This window comes from Rhipicephalus microplus, chromosome 2, assembly GCF_043290135.1.
Source record: "Rhipicephalus microplus isolate Deutch F79 chromosome 2, USDA_Rmic, whole genome shotgun sequence".
Lineage (NCBI taxonomy): Eukaryota > Metazoa > Arthropoda > Arachnida > Ixodida > Ixodidae > Rhipicephalus > Rhipicephalus microplus.
The window spans coordinates 80528485-80545929 of NC_134701.1; positions in this window are offsets into that span (position 1 = coordinate 80528485).

The window sequence follows — 17445 nt, forward strand, 5'->3', positions numbered from 1 at the left end:
CTAAGTATTACGGCTAGGTGGCGTTAGCCGCCACCCGATCTAAAGGGTACAGCCACATCCATCCATCCATCCATCCATCCATCCATCCATCCATCCATCCATCCATCCATCCATCCATCCATCCATCCATCCATCCATCCATCCATCCGTCCGTCCGTCCGTCCGTCCGTCCGTCCGTCCGTCCGTCCGTCCGTCCGTCCATCCATCCATCCATCCATCCATCCATCCATCCATCCATCCATCCATCCATCCATCCATCCATCCACTCTGATGCGTGCTCTCGTGCGAGAAGAGACCACGTTCGCTCTTGCGTTAAAAAGCGTTCGCTCTTGACGTGCGCCTCCTCTTTTGCGGACAGTCTGTGCGCTTCGAGTGTGAGGGACAAAGACAAGGCAGCGGAATGAAAGAAAGGAAGGAAGGAAGAAGGCAAGAAGAGGGAGAAGACAGAGAGGTTAACCAGAAAAACATTCGGTTGGCTACCCTACTCTGGGGGAAGGGGACGTGAAAGAGGGAGAAGAGAAGAGAAAGGAAAGAAAACGGGAGAAACAGGCAGCAAATTCACTACAGCATGCAGAACTCCACCGCAAGTCAGAAACGTTCGCACGAACCCATCGTCCTAAAACACACACACACACACACACACACACACACACACACACACACACACACACACACACACACACACACACACACACACACACACACACACACACACACACACACACACACACACACACACACACACACACACACACACACACACACACACACACACACACACACACACACACACACACACACACACACACACACACACACACACACACACACACACACACACACACACACACACACACACACACACACACACACACACACACACACACACACACACACACACACACACACACACACACACACACACACACACACACACACACACACACACACACAAACACACACACACACACGCACACACACACACGCACACACACACGCGCACACACACACACACACACACAAGGGCTTTCACTTCCTTCTAGGCTGTCGAGGGAAGTGGACGGTGCTGTAATAGCACCTGTGCAGAAAGAGGGCGATGAACTAGTCGCCTCAATGCGTTGGGAAGTACTTGTCTTTCTGAGGCAAATCGAGGACAGTGGCACAGCAGGTGTTCAATATTTCCATCGGCGCAGCAAACATCTCATGCCGCACTGTCAGTAATTCCGATTAATGAGGTATAATCTTTCGTGAGAGCAACTTCCAACCAAAGGCGATAGAGAAGCGAAGCTTCACGTCGATGTAAGCCAGGTGGAAGCCGGAGTTGTAGTGAAGGGTGGAGTTCATGTGGTCTGGCACGTCATATGCTTGGCGTATTCCACTCAGTCAGTGTGAGACTGTGGGCTGGTTGACGAATCTACCTCACACCGTCCGCTCTTAGAAGCGGAACCGGAATGCTTGCTTTCTGATGTGACGTGCGAGCAGCATGATCTTCGGAATCCTTTCCGCTGATACCACAATACCCTGTTGACCCCTGAAAGACTATGCCGTGGCCTTTTTGTATTAACAGGTGGTGAAGTTTCACTGTTTGATAGGTTGAGTTGTCGTGGCATCCATGTCGGAGAACTGACTGCAGGCACTGTAACGCCGATTTCGAGTGAGAAAACACGGCCAATTTTCTTTGTCTTTCTTCAGAATTGATGAGTTCCAGTGCACTAAGCAGAGACTCGAGTTCTGCCGCCATGGACGTCGTCGCATATGAGGGCTCGGAAAAGTGGCTGCAGCACGTGCTCGCCGTCTTTACACTATGATCAACTGGGCAAGATTTATGGAGGGCTCATGGTTTACCGAAGTGTCTCAGGAGATTCACCCACCCATCACCATTCAGTCTGTGGATATGCTGTGATTTTTCTCTTCTTTCTTCTTATTCGCGGCATATCTCTGCTCTTTGCCCACACAATCAGCCACGATGCCCTCTTCCTTTCTTCACGTCACAGTTTCCCTCTCCCCCTTCTTATTCTACATGGGAACAGATTGATTGATTGCTTTGTGGGGTTTAGCGTCCCAAAACCACCATTTGATTATGAGAGACGCCGTAGTGGAGGGCTCCGGAAATTTTGACCACCTGGGGTTCTCTAACGTGCACACAAATCTGAGTACACGGGCCTACAACATTTCCGCCTCCATTGAAAATGCTACATGGGAACAGAGCCATCGTGTACTCGGAAGTGAGAGCACTAAGCATGTATACGCAAGCCCTAAGGAAATCAGTTCTAGCCGCGAAGAAATTAAGTACACTTGCAAAACTTCGGTTACAGCTCACTGTTTCTGTTCACAGATTTTTTTCATCGCAAGCTTCTACCTTCCCCTTCCTGCCGTTTTTCGAAGTACGAAACTGAAAAACATAATAAGTTACCAGGGACGCCATGAGTTGTAACACGTCACTCCAATTACTGAGTGTGCGAATGGTTAAATTTAGATTTGAGTACTGTTCAGAAAATAGGGGGTGTTCAAATACTTTTCGAATAGCAATTAGACATCTATTTTCAATACAGGTGTAGCCTTTGAGAAGTTTTTAATTCAAACACGTATGCACATACTTTAACAAAACAACCTGAGCATTACATTTAACCAAAAAAAGATGCCACTGAAATGTATACCGTAGTGACTAGATACTTAACGGAATTTCCATCTGTCATGTGAGTACAGCAGTTGCTTCAGTATTGGAGGTGGTAATCTTTCGCTAGCTATGGAATACACTAATACCTAAAGGAAATAACACTTTATAATAGATGGGCATATTAATAATGAGAATTAACAAACAACATTGCCAACGATTGTAGAGGGGATGTAATTAGTAGCAAATGTACATGTTAGTAAAGAGCGGATAAAAAAGATGACTTGCCATGGGCAGACACCGAACCTACGACCTTCGAATAATGCATTTGGTGCTCTACCACTTAAGCTACCTCTCGTTCACTGTGGATGGGGAGATAGTCGTCGGGGTTGTTCGAATCAAGCACAATGCTATGCAACTCGTTATTCGAAAATTTTAAATATTCGCACACCCGTAGTAGCTAGAAGAGGAAATGGACATGGTCCGGGCATGTAGTGCGTAGGCAAGATAACCGCTGGTCATTAAGGGTAACTGACTGGATTCCCTGAGAAGGCAAGCGGATTAGGGGGAGACAAAAAGTTATGTGGGCAGTTGATATTAAGAAATTTGTAGGTATAAAGTGGCAGCAGCAAGCATAGAACGGAGTTGAATGGCGGAATGTGGGAAAGGCGCTTGTCCTGCAGTGGATGTAGTCAGGCTGATGATATGATATGCGCTCGCAGTAGACGATGAATGGATAGATGAAAAAACTTTATTAAGGTCCAATAGTTCATGCTAGTGTCCTAGCCCAAAGCAGCCACCCCCACGTTGGGACCGAAAGAGCTAGCCTTTTAGCCGCTTCCGGGCCCGTTGGACTGCCCATAATTTTCGCTCTAATGTAGGACTGCAAAAAGCTGCGTCCCATCATTATTCAGTATTTTACTTGTCGCTGCGTAACGTGGAGCAATGCCAGAGGATGTGAGCAAGATCTATGGTTTCGTGGCATTTATCGCATGTTGCTGGAACACAGAACTCCGAATAGATAGTGTTAATTAACAGCGGGTTTCGATAGTTCCTTGTTTTTAATCACCTGAGCATGATAGCCTGAACTGAGCTCTTTCTAGTTTACTGTGTTGAGGGGGCAAGACTCCGCGTCCTAAGTAGAAATGTTTCGTTAGCTCATTGTACGGGAGGAGGTGACCTTTGTATTCTGAAACCTCAGCATCTTATTGCCTTGTGGCTGCATGGTTGCTGCCAAGTCGTCATGCAGCGTTGTGGGCAGATTAGTCGATTTTCGCAGGAGCACCGTTAATTTCTCCCATGTGAGCAGGAAACCCAATAATCGTGTGTTGCTTGATTACTTTTCTCTTGAGCGTTGCCAGAGCCTGTCCAGAGATTACTCCTTTGGCAAATGCTTACACGACTGTCCTAGAGTAGCTGTGTATTCTCGATCTATTTGGGCCTAAAGGTACCAATGCAATGGCTACTTTCTCAGCAATTTAAGACTCTATGGTGTAGATGGAAGCCGAGTTGACTATTTGACCTTCACCGTTCACAAGTACTGTTGTGAAAGCTCGTTTATTGGACGCGAAAGCCTCGTCGACAAACCAGCATTCCTCAGCCTCACATTTAGCTTTTTCTAGCGCAGCTTTGGCTCTGGCTTGCCTTCTGCTCACGTTATGAATGGGGTAAACATTCCCCGGAACAGGCATACCTGTGATGTTGTCCTTGAGTTTGTTGGGGATTTATTTGTGGTTGTCATCTACTGCTGTAATTGGTGTACTGATTCGTTTGAGCATGTGCCTTCCTGTTAGCGTTGTTGTGAACATAATGAACTGGACTCTCTCTTGAGCATCGGGAGTTTCCTATAATGTGTTGTGCATCCCAAGCTGCATGAAGTTTTCTGTTTCGGTGTACATAGGTAGCCCAAGAGCTACTTTGACTGTCTCTCTCAGTAATGCATTGTGTTTGTCGGTTTCGGATCTCTGCCACTCGTGCATGGCTGCTACGTAGGCGAAGTGGCGCAACAAAACGAGTGAACTGGTCTTACGACGTTGTCTTCTCCAAGCCCTTGTTGGCGGTTAGTATCTCTTTTGATGAGCGTGATGGTGCTGTGCACTTTCTGAGCGATACGCTGAATAGTTTGGTTATTGGAGCCATTTGTTTCTGTCAACAAGCGCAGGACGCGGATAAAATCCGCCCTTGGAATGACGCTTCTGCTCGTGGTATAGAGCGTTATATTGTTCTCTTTTGTCAGAATCCATTCCCTGGGTTTTCAGCCCCTTCTGGCAGGTCTGTATAGCAGGAGTTAAGATTTTTTTGGTGAGCATTGAAGTCCCGTGAAAATGAGGTACCCTTCCGTCATGTTTACAGTTTCTTTTAGTTTTTCTTCTATTTCTCTGTCGTTGCCTACTGTACACCATGTCGTGGCGTCATCTACATAAATAGTGTACTCTATGCCTTCGGTGTCTTCGAGTTTCCTGGTGAGACCTATCATAGAGGTAATAAAAAATGTAGGCGAGAGACCACCCCTTGGTGTGCGACCCGAATGCATAGCCTCACTGTATTCGGTTCTATGTCCCCAGCCATGAGCGTTGCCATCCTTCCGCTGAGAAAGGCTTCGACGTATTGATATAGGTTAATACCCAAACCAAGGTTTGAAATTGTTTTGAGTATGAAGGTATGATGAATAATATCGAAGGCTTTCTTCATGTCTAGTCCCAGCATTACCACGTGTCTCTTGTCGTGTGGCTGTATATTTTGTTCTTGAGTTGGAGCATGAAATCTTGCATAGACAGGCCATGTCTGAAGCCTATCATCGTGTGAAAACAAACGTCATGCTCTTCCAGATACCTAGATAATCTTTTTAGTATCACATATTCAGCAACCTCTCCCACAAACGATGTCCGTGAAAACCGTCATAGGTTCTCGAGACCAGAAGGCTTGCCTGGTTCTAGGATTAAAATGGTGTTAGTGGTCTTCCATTTGCTAGGAATTTCACCTTTTTTCCACAAATCAATAATGAATTGTTCGAAACATTATATAGAGTCATCTTCCAAATTGCGCAGTATCTTGTTTGTTATCCTGTCGGGTCCTGGGGCAGATCTTTCAGTGAGGTCGTATAAAGACGCCTTCATACCTTCTAATGTGAATTCAGCGTGTAAAATAGGGTTGCTTGGGCCTGTGTAGCCTAATCGAGAAGAGAGCGGCTGACGTGTGTCCTCAACGTATAGGTACCTGTTCAATAGCGGCGCAATGACTTCCGACTTTGATGAATCACCATGTGCCACGGGGAAAATTTCGCTTAGCGTGTTGCGCTGATTTGATTTTGTGTTGGTTTTGTCTAATAGGTTTATAAGTAAATTCCTCGTTCCTCCTTTTCTCATCTGATTATCTCTAGAGTTGCAAACATTATCCTACTATTGCTAGGAGAGGGTCAAGCAGTGCTCTTCTACTGCTCAATTGATTTCGGCAATGTTCTTTTGCAGCTTGTGGTTTAGCCTCTCGCCCTTCCATCGTTTAAGTAGGAATTGTTTAGCTTCTATGAGGTGTGCTAGTTGGCTGTCCATTGTTTCGATCGGGAGATCTGTGAACGCGTCTTTAGTAGCGGCGCCACCTCAGCTGTCAAGTCCTTTCTTCCAGGTTCACTTCTCCAATTCCCCTTTGCTTTCTGGTTTTTCGGAATTCGTCCTGGTCAGTGACCCGAAATTTGCGTAGTCTTTTTTACCCAATGCGTAGTTTAATCCATAATGTATAAGGATTCCTACCCAAGTCTTGGTTCAAGTTAGCCCATGCGGGCTCCAAAGCGTTGCGCACAAAAGTGAGGTTCGGAGTTGTGTCTCGACATGTCTATGTGCCACATCTAGTCGGCAATGCTGGGTCTGTGATGAGTTTTCGCTCTAGGCCTGTCTCTTCTCACCATAAACTCTCCCCTTGTTTGTATTGTAGTGGCAATCCCATGCGTGGTTGGAAGCGTTGAACTCTCCAGCAACGATTAGCGAAGAGTCTCGAGCTAGTTCGACGGCTTTAATAAGTAGGGACTTGAATATTTGCTTCATATTCTTCGAACTGCTGTGGACATGGAGAATAACTATGCTTTCCTGATTGCCAATCCAAGAATTCCGAATGATTCACGTCATAATGTATTCAATTTTGCAACCTGTGATCTTCAGATTGTGGCTGATATATGTAGCACTTTTATAAACTAGGGATGCGATACCACTTCCGCTATCGACATTATTTATTTCCGAACAATACCTGGACAAAGTGACGTTGGGAGTGAGCGTTTCGTGGGGTAAGATAACATTTGTTTTTTGGGGTGAGATCGAATAAATTGCTGCGAGTGCCTTTTTATGTGGGTAGCCTCTGCAGCTCCATTGACACATTTTAAGTTTACTATTCAGTCAAGTAAGACTGTTAGACGACGCGCTCTGAGCAATAGGTTTAGGGGTCATGGGAGCGAGAGCTGGAACCACCGTATCGTTCAAGTATGCTTCAATCTGGAGAATGTGCTGGTTGGTGCACTCTTCCATAGCTGCAATACCTGGCTGAAATTGTGTCAGCATTTCGTTTATCTGCCTCACGTTATTGCGAAGTGCTGTGAGCATTTTTCTTGACTTCAGATTCCGCCCTCGTAGGCAATTGTTCACAGGAAATTATGGCTTGCTTCTTAGTCGTGGGTTTCTGCTTGTCTCCTTCTTCATTGGCAACTTCCATGGGTAGAGGGACTTCTGATTGATTGCTAGCTGAGGTTTGGTGATTTCGTACGGCTGTCTGAGAGCTACCTCTCACTTCTTCCATTTTCGTAATGAGTTTTTCTATCATAGCTCTTAGATGACTATTTTTTCTTTCTAGCTGCGCTATCTTGTCACTCTCTACTCTGTTGTGCTCAAACTCTGGCGCTCACTCACGCATTACCTGCGTTGCCTGTGCTCCTCCTTGGACTCGATGGGCCCAGGTCGACTGTCGTTGACGAACTTCTTCCTTGGTGTGTGAAGGTCCTCCAGGTGATTGAAAGCCCACTTGCGTCCCGCAGGAGAAGGAGTGTCCCCGACCTCTGGATCGACTCCTAGATCTCGATTAGCTTCTGGTTTTGAAACGATTCCTTGCACGGGAGCGTGTCTTTAAACAAGTACGCCTTTCCACCGCTGGTTCCTCATTTCTGGGCGTGCAGCCATTTTGTTGTAGTAGTCTTGCTTCCTCGTTGGCCCTTTCTTGTCTTTGCTTTGTGGCGACGTATGATATCTGGAAACGTTGCTTGCAGTCTTTAGCAGCCGTCAGGTGTAGTCCTCCACATAGGCCACATTGCACTAAGCATTGGTGAGACTTGTCTGGCTTAGGTGAACCACAACCTCTGCAAATTGTTTCGTCCAGGGTTGGACAAAGATCCACTCGGTGTCCCAGCTCAATTGCCACGCGCGTAGCAAGACGTCCATGTGCTTGCGGTAGAGAAAATATCTCACCAGCGTCGGGCTGTACCTTATGAAGTTTGGTATCCTACGGCCATCAAAAGCTATGATGACTGTACCCATGTTCTTAATTCTCTTCACTGCCAGGGCTAGAGGATTCCTGTCGTTGACAATGTTATTTTTCAGGACAACCGGACAATCTCTGATATGAATGTTGCTTATGGCGCCCATGCACGTGCTCTGCAGAGACATTTCGTAGGCGCTGACTTCGAAGTCTTTGTCTGCAATTTGGATTATCCTAATTCTGGAGTATTTGTCCACGTTGTGCCTCCCAGGAGTGCTTGCAATCATAATGTTTCGCTGGTAGTTGGGACAGACTACGTTCTCGTTGGTTTCTAACAGGTTGAGCTTGCCCGCCTTGACGATATAGTCCTTCCAATGACGGTAGGCTCTTCCTTGGTGGTGTTAAGTCCCCCTCTTGGTCTGATCACTATCTTCATGTGTTCCTCCAGCATCGGTAGTATGCGAGATGTTCTCACTATTCAGTTTTTCAATTTGTGGCTGCCCTTGTTTATGCTGGGAGCTCCACCGATTCAACGACCATCCGTCATGACTCGAAGCGCGTAGTGGCGGTTGATTCTGCCGGCGGCGGCACTCGTCCTCTTCGAGGATGCTTTTCTTCAGCCATATTCCTCAGTAAACTCTTGTAGGGGTAAATCCTTCAGTACCACAATCATCTCCGTCATCGCTCACTTGTCGGGAGCAGTCGCTGGCCCTTCTCGTGGCAGCGCCGTGCGGCGCGCGCTAAGGCCCAGCACAGCGGTGGCGTGGTTCGATCGCAAAGCCTCAAAAACTGGGAAACTGTCAACCCACCAGAGAAGTCTTAGTATCGGAGTGATCCACAGCAGTTCACTCCTTGATGGGAACCCTTCTTGAGAGCACTGGGTGTAAGTTTCTGACCGAAAACCTTTGAGAAAACAGGAGCTGGTGTTTCCACATGTGCCAGTGTCTATTCGTCGCGCTATAGGCGATGTCGTGTCAATTTGAGTGTTAGCCCAAGGAGCACAAGAAATGCATTACCTCAAAAACCACTGCAAACAAACGAACAAACAAACAAACAAACAAACAAACAAACAAACAAACAAACAAACAAACAAACAAACAAACAAACAAACAAACAAACAAACAAACAAACAAAAACTTCGCACAAGAACTAGACTTACAGTGAGGATATGTCCACGATGTAGCCGAACCAACGAACCATGAAGTCCTGGTATGCGGGAAAGTGGGCAGGGTAGCTAATAGGGTAGTCGCGTCCAAGCTGAAACGAAGCAAAAGAAAAAAGCAAATGCTTGTTTTTATGCTGTTACAGATATGTACGAATAGGCGTGACTTATTATAAGACCGAAAAGCGTTAAAATGTACATTCGTGCACTATTGAAAACGGATACAATCACGAAATGATGCATCATGAGCATTAAAAATTTATGACGTTCGTCGAACATTCCAATTAGATGCAGAGGGCTGCATATCGGTGCTAGTGAAGAACGTATCCACGTGAGCAATATCTTCGTATTAAAAACACCTTTAAGTGAATTAGACGCTGAGGTGGTGATAGGAGGTTACAAGATAGTCTGGCTCCACGATGTTGCAGGCCTATTGATATTGCGGAAGATTTAGCATCATTCACAAGGTGATCGGGAAAAGCTTTTCTTTCTCGTTAACCAGAATGGTATGGATTTCCACGCAACAAGACATCCATATTTCGCCTAAGACTGTTTTTGTTCAGCTCCGTCTGCAGAAAACTGTCCTCCGGGACAATTATTTTGTATAAACGCTTTTGAACTGGTTGCAAAAAGTCCCGGCAGCAGTACGACGAACTCTAGAAAGTGGCTGTGCGGAGGTTGTTACATTATATCAAGTCAAGCATACGAGGTTCGAGTTCAACAAGCAAACGTTGTTTTCCACACTGTCACACTTGAAATACACTGTCAAATGTTCATATTATTCAGCTGCGTCAGCCGCCGTCTTTTTGTTTTCAGTCAACTACGGCCTAACGTGAGCAACTACACGTATTACGTGACTACGCTATAACTCATCGATAATAAATTGTGTAATCTATATTCTATTGTAAATGCAATTTTAGTGTTCACATCAGACACGACAACTTTATTGAGTGCCTTGAAAATTAGTGGGATGGGCCTGGATCCAGGGCTGCGGCCCCTTGACGGCTTGCTCGGCTGGCTAGATAGAACAAGCTGGCATATATATGCAGCATGGAGATTCATACAATAATACTGTCATGGGGTCGTGACGTGAACGAAAGGAGCAGACTCCATGTCAAAGATGAAACTGTTTATTCGGGCCTAACTTGTGGCCACGCAAAAGGAAAGTGAGACACTGGCACTGGTAGCGGTGATCAGAGCGTCAGCCGTCGATCAACTGACAAGCGGTGAAGCGTGGGGGCATTTATATACTCGCCATCGAATATTCTAGCGTTATCGCTAACGGCCACGCAGGTTCCAGAATAGTCTGAAAGGTTCAATAAGGGAGCGTAATTTTAACAGAACGATGTACTACAGTCTCGTAGCTGCTCTGACACTGCAGGCGCGGTTCGCATGGAACATAGTGTAACGGGGAGATAACAAAGCTTGAGAAAAGGACGTGGCATCACCCCCCTCTTAAAAAAAAGCATCGTCCCAATGATTTAACAGAAGATGAAAGCACGAAAAAATTTTGCAAGAAGGAACAAGCAATAAATTACAATAGAGCAATAACTACAACTTCAAAAACGAAATACACTGTTTCAGTTCGTTAACGCGCATGAAGCGGCTTGAGGCGCGCGACATGGACGACTTCAGGTGGCGGTCGGCGTCGTTGAGAGTTCGTGATGCCGTCGGGAGCAACCTCGTAATTGAGTGGGCTGAGACGTCGAATTACCCTGGATGGTCCAAAATAGCGCCGAAGAAGTCTTTCACCATGTCCACGTAGGCGTTTCGGCGTCCATACCCAATCACGTTCACTGGGCTGGCATTCTACGAAGCGTAGTCGAAGATCCTAACGGCGGCAATCCGTCGTCTGTTGGTTCTTGATACGGAGGCGGGTGAGTTGTCAGGCTTCTTCGGCGCGCTGAAAGTACTCGCTCACATCGAGGTTTTCTTCGTCGGGGACGTTTGGTAACATGGCGTCGAGTGCCGTTGCCGGGGTCCTTCTGTAGACCAAATTGTACAGCGTCATCTGCGTTGCTTCTCGTACGGCGATGTTGTATGCGAACGCCACGTACGGAAGGATGGCATCCCACGTTTTGTGTTCGACGTCGACGTACATAGCCAGCGTGTCGGCGACAGTCTTTTTTAGCCGCTCACTGAGGCCATTGGTTGGTAGATGGTAGGCGGTGGTGTGGCGATGATTTGTCTGGCTGTACCTTAGGATCACCTGCATTAGTTCCGCCGTAAATGCTGTACCTCTGTCTTTGATGAGGGCCTCTGGCGCGCCATGGTGTAGAATGGTGTTTTCAACAAAGAACTTGGCTACCTCAGATGCACTGCCCCTAGGCAGGGCTTTTGTCTCGGCGTAGTGGGTGAGGTAGTCGGTAGCTACGACGATCCATTCTTTTTCCGAATTTGACGTTGGTAATAACCCCAGTAGGTCCATCCCGATTTGTTTGAACGGTCGGCGAGGTGGTTTGATCGGCTGAAGAAAGCCTGCTAGCCTTGTCGGTGGTGTCTTGCGTCGCATGTCCTCACGTAACGAGTGACGCCAGCGGTAAGGCGTAGCCAGTAGTACCTTTCTTGAATCTTCACGAGCGTGCGGGAAACAGCAAAGTGTCCTGCCGTCGGGTCGTCGTGTAGGGCTGCAAGTACTTCTGGTCTCACTGCCGAAGGAACCACGTGGAGGTGGTCGGCTCGAAGGGGTGACAAGTTCTTTTTTCAGAGAACTCCGTTTCGCAAAAAGAACAACTCTAGTCCTCTCTTCAAAACACTCAGAACAGTCATTCTACAAGGCGTTCTGGGTTAGTTCTGGGTCAGCTGGCTGTTGCTCGGCGTAGTGGTCCGCAGTTATTCTTCCTAAGAAGCTGTCCTCATCCAGGCTGTAGGGCAGTGGTGGCTCAATGTGGGCACGAGACAAGCAGTCAGCTGTCGGAGTGTTTTCTTCCAGGCTTATAAACGACGGTCACGTCGAATTCTTGAAGCCTGAGGCACCACCATGTGGGGCGACCCGTAGGATCTTTTAAGTTAGCTAGCCAACACAAGGCGTGGTGGTCGCTCACAACTTTGAAAGGCCTGCCGTAGAGGAAGAGGCAAAACTTTGACGCTGCCCAGATGATGACAAAGGGCTCCTTTTCTGTTGCGGAATGGATGTATTTGGCCTTGGATAGCGACCGGCTTGCATGACTGATAACCCTTTTCACAAGGTCAGTCCTCTGTACAAGGATGGCGCCGAGTCCTACGCTACTTGCGACGGTGCGTACTTCTGTTTCAGAATGTTCATCGAAATGCACAAGTATCGGTGTTTTCTGGAGGCGTCGTTTAAGTTCTTGAAATGCTTCCTCTTGTGCCGCTTCCCACCGGGATCAGACGTTGCTTTTCGTGAGGTGAGTCAGCGGCCCGGGTATCTGTGAAAAACGTTTGACAAAACGCCTGTAGTGGGCGCACAATCAGATAAATCAGCGTATGGCCTTTTTGTCAGTTGGCTGCGGCAAATTAGCGATGTCGGCTGTTTTCCGCGAGCCCGCACGGACTCCAGAGTTGCTAATCACATGTCCTAGAAACAACAGCTCTTCGTACGCAAAGCGGTACTTTTCTGGCTTCAGCGTTAGTCCAGAGGTGTCGATAGCATGAAGTACCGCTTCAAGGTGGCGGAGATGCTCGTGGAAGCTTGAGGAAAACATGACGATGTCATCGAAGTACACGAGGCAAGACTGCCATTTCAATACAGCCAGCACGGTGTCTATAATGCACTGGAACGTCGCAGGTGCTGAGCAAAGGTAAAGTGGCATGATCTGAAACTCGAAGAGGCCGTCTGGCGTGATAAAGACCGTCTTTTCTCGTTCTCTCTCGTGAATCTCAGTTTGACAATACCTAATTTTGAGGTTTATTGAAGAAAGGTATTTCGCGCTGTGGAGTCGGTCTAGGGCGTCGTATGCACGTGGACGAGGGTACGCGTCCTTGGTGATTTTGTTCAGGCAGCGGTAAGTGACGCAAAAACGTAGGGTCCTGTCCTTTTTCCTCACTAATGCCGCGGTTGACGCCCACTGAGTCTTAGACAGCTGAATGATGTCGTCGCGTAGAGTTTCGTCGACTTGTTTCTTGACGGCTTTGGGTACACGCGCCAAGTCTCGGTACGGGCTTCGTCGAACTGGTCGAGTGCTTTCTTCTGTTATGATGCGATGTTTCACGACTAGGGTTTGTAGAATTCTGGATAATGACAATAAGCAGTCCTTGAATCGCAAGAACAGGTACTTGAGCTGGTCTCGCTCGCACTTCGAGAGACTCGGAGTTAATTTCCTCCTTGTTTAGTAGATTCTACACTAGCCAAGAAGGGAAGATGTATGAGGTTCAGAATGGGTCCCCTCAATAACTCGAGTGCATGGTTGCAGCGTAAAGGATGAGCCGTAGTCCGGTGAAAAGACGCTTTATTGCGGCCTCAGGTGTCTGCCCGAGTCCAGGCCCGAACCTCCGCTCTCTCATTTCAGATTCAAACATCCTGTTTTCAACCCTCGGTTGAACAAAGGGTTTTCACACAAGCTATTCACATGTTGGGACTTGCATCATCACAACCAATCGCAGAAACACTTTAGTAACAGGCACTGCAGTTGTAAAAATCACGTTATGAAATATAACACGAGAGGGGATATGTTCTCAGCCTGTCACACTCTCTCCTATGCCAGGCCGTGCTGCCTCCGTCGGCCGACTTCCGTCGGCAGCCGTTCTCACGCTCAAGCCCCGTCAGCTCTCTCATTAAATGTTGCTTCGTAGAAGCCTCTTTAAGAGCGGTCAGTACACCGTTGGGTTCTGTGCACTTACCAGGTTGGCATGCGACAGCGAGGTGCCCCGATATTCTAACAACACTTGGTAATGACGTACAACGGGGAAGAATATCTTCGTCTTCATGCCACCACTATGTCTCGGTCAGCCCAGTGGTCGCATCCTCGCGCCATTCTCGATGGCACGCGTGCATGCCAACAATGGCTTGAACTCAGACGGCGGCACCTGGCCTGCTTTTTGCCAGAGTCTTCCCCTTCTAGTCCCGAACGGGGGCAACCTTGACGGCTCCGCTCGTGAACCGTGTGAACGAAGGAGTCTCCTTCATTTCCCGTGGGCCGGTCTCCCGCGTTCGCCATCACGGAACCGATCAGCTTCGTTATTTGGTGGGTCGTAGACTGGCTCCGCGCACTGCATCAGCCGCAATAATTGCCCTACATATAACGCGCCGGTAATTGCTGCCTCATACTAACTCCTCCCCTTTCGAGAGTGCTACTGGACACTCGATGTCCAGTAACGCGATTCAAAAAAGAAGAAAACTTCGCTCATGAATAAACTCACTCTCAGTGCGCGCACATGCGTGAACCGATTTTAATTTTAAACTCAACAGGAGAACTATCGTGTTCTACTGCAAAATAGTCGCAGTGACATTTAAACATATTGCGCGAATGGTCCTCCCAAAGAAAACATTCCCGTAATGCACAACAATGAAGAACGCACTCAGAATGAAGTCCACATCGCCAGTAAGTTCACATTGGCTTGAACCAGGGCACGTGCACCTTGCATAGTCCTGCAGCATATTGTCTTTTAAATTCACAACACCACACGGTCGTTGCCCAGCACGTGCGACCCACTCCGTACGCCCTCGAGGCCTCGCTTAACACATTCAAAGAGAGCGATGGACCTAGCGCCATAGGTATACCTCAGTATCAACGAATCGCACGAAGAAAAAAATTATAATGAACTTCTTTCACAAAAGCTATCTTATATTATCTACAAAATTATTCCTACACAACACATCTACTACACCTAAAAGCAGTTCTACCACTAAGAGGCAAGCTCGCATCTCAACAACAACGAAAAAACGCTTAGTACAACCAACAAGACATTTTCACATCACGCCGGAACTATTAGTCTCTTCGACCCACTTAACATCACGCATAACACTTAAACGCGCGATGCAAACTCCTGTACTGTCATTCAATTCACAGAAACTACTTGAGCGGCTACACAACAACAACAGCGAAAAAAAAACTCAACCCTATGAAACAGACAAAACGTCACGTTGTCTCTAAACAGTTACAATAACTAATTACAATGATCAGCCGAGACGCGAAAGAGCATCAGCAGCCTTGTTCAGTGCGCCTTCAATGCGAACAATTTCTTTTTAACATTCATCTCTCATTAAAATGTATGCTCTAACTCGCTTCCTCAGTTTCTTTCCTGGCGACTTACCACCACAAGGGCTCTCGTGCACTAACACTTCGGCTCGGCGCGACTTTGATTCCACTGACTGGCATGACTGTCTCCAGTCTAACTGCTTCCTATCAGTTATTTTGACGTGCGAACCCTTTTTTACCTGACATCGCACATCAGCCAGAGGCTCATCTCGTTTCTGCTCTCCATCAAGAGGATTTACATCGAATGGACCAAGCTGCTCGCTGTCCACAATAGCACAATTCGCAGCGTAACTGAGACTTTTCAACTGTGCTTGCTCCTCAAGTGACGCGGGAATAGTCGTTCGCGGCTCCCTTGCTCGGCCATGCTGTTTCTTCATTGTGCACTGCACAGCGTTAGTGTTAGGGCTAGAACTTCGAGCCACATTGTGGTGAAACACATTGCCCTGGAGAGTGTGCGCCGTGCTTTGATGTAGAAGATCGGTGTGCGGGGCTGATTTATTTGTGATGGGTGTGCGGGGCTGATTTAGCATTTCAGGTGCGCGGGAATCACCATGATGGAGATAGCGGTGAAACGATGAAGCTCGCCTATGCTTGTGTTCGTGCGCGTTCCTCGCGAAAAGCTCCCGAGCAATGGTGAAAGCTTGGCTAACCACAGAGAGGAGAGCGGAAGAACAACATCGGGCCACGCCCCGACTGCTCGTTCTGACCCTCCGTGTGCGGGCCTTGTCTCGGCGTTAAACTCCTCGGGTGCGTTCTGGACTGGGCACCTCCCCATCTCACCCCCGGTTTGTTCTAAAGCAACGTTCTTCACGGCAAGCTGCTGTTCTGGTCGTGGAGAGAGACGCTGTCCGAGGTCTGTTCGTGGCAGTTGCCGGTACGCTGTTCTCGGTGTGAGTACAGGCAAGCCCAGGCATTGACCACCATACTAAGAGTCCCCTGGCGGTTATCTTCAAGGCCGAGCCCCACCTCGGTACGGACTTCACAAGCACGAGGCACACCGCCTCCTGACGACGAGAGAGCTTCAGGTTGACTGCAACGTTTACGCTCCGAGAATACATCGTGAGTAGACGAACTAGAACATTACCTTCCCTTCCTCGTAAGACCGTGAACGCGTGTACATATGTGTGAGTTTATATAGTGTGTATTCGCTTGTCCTTCTTCGTGTATATAAACGTCTCTCGTTGTCCTCGAGCATCCTGTGTCTTCATCTGGCTAACCTGCACCCAGCATTGCCCACAAATTTTGGTGAGCCTGCCAGGATAGATCGGCCTTACCTTCTTGCCGAGGGCCAGATGGGTGGGAGGAACTGATGAATTTAGAGAGATTGCACGCGATCAGAACGGACATGGGTCTAACCGGATCAGCACCACAGGAATGGGTTGACGCGGAGCGCGTTATCGAAAGAGGCCTTCGTGCACAAGTTCGCGACGAGCAGCGAGAAAAGATAGCGCTGGAGGAAAGGCGGCAGCAAGCCGAGGAGCGAGTTTTGCAGTTGAAGCTGAAGTTGGAAGAGCAGACGACTGGTTCGAACGCGGGAGAGAGAGGGCGACAGGTAAGTGACGACGCAGCGTCTCCGGCTGTACTGAATAGCTGTGGCCCGCACAAGTTATTGCCACCATTCAACGAGATTCGGGATGACCTCGACGCATATCTGCAGCGTTTTGAGCACGTCGCGGTGTCTCAGGAGTGGCCTCGGAGCAAATGGGCCTTTTTGCTCAGCTTGTGCCTGACGGGAGAGGCGTTATCCGTGATTAGTCGACTTGACTCTGCTTCCGCCGCCGACTATAATCAGGAGAAGGCAACACTGCTGTTACGATTCCGGTATATGGCTGAAGGATATCGCGAGAAATTTCAGAAGGCGAGACCAGAGGACAAGGAGACGGGGCTCCAATATGCTTCTCGCATAGCAGGTCTTTCTACCGTCGGATGGAGCTGGCAAATGTCGAGAAAACATGTGACGCTTTTCGCGACATAGTGATTTCAGAACAACTCATAAAGGAATGCTCACCCACCGTGCGGGTATTTCTGAAGGAGAGGAATTGTAGGAAATTGCACTCTTT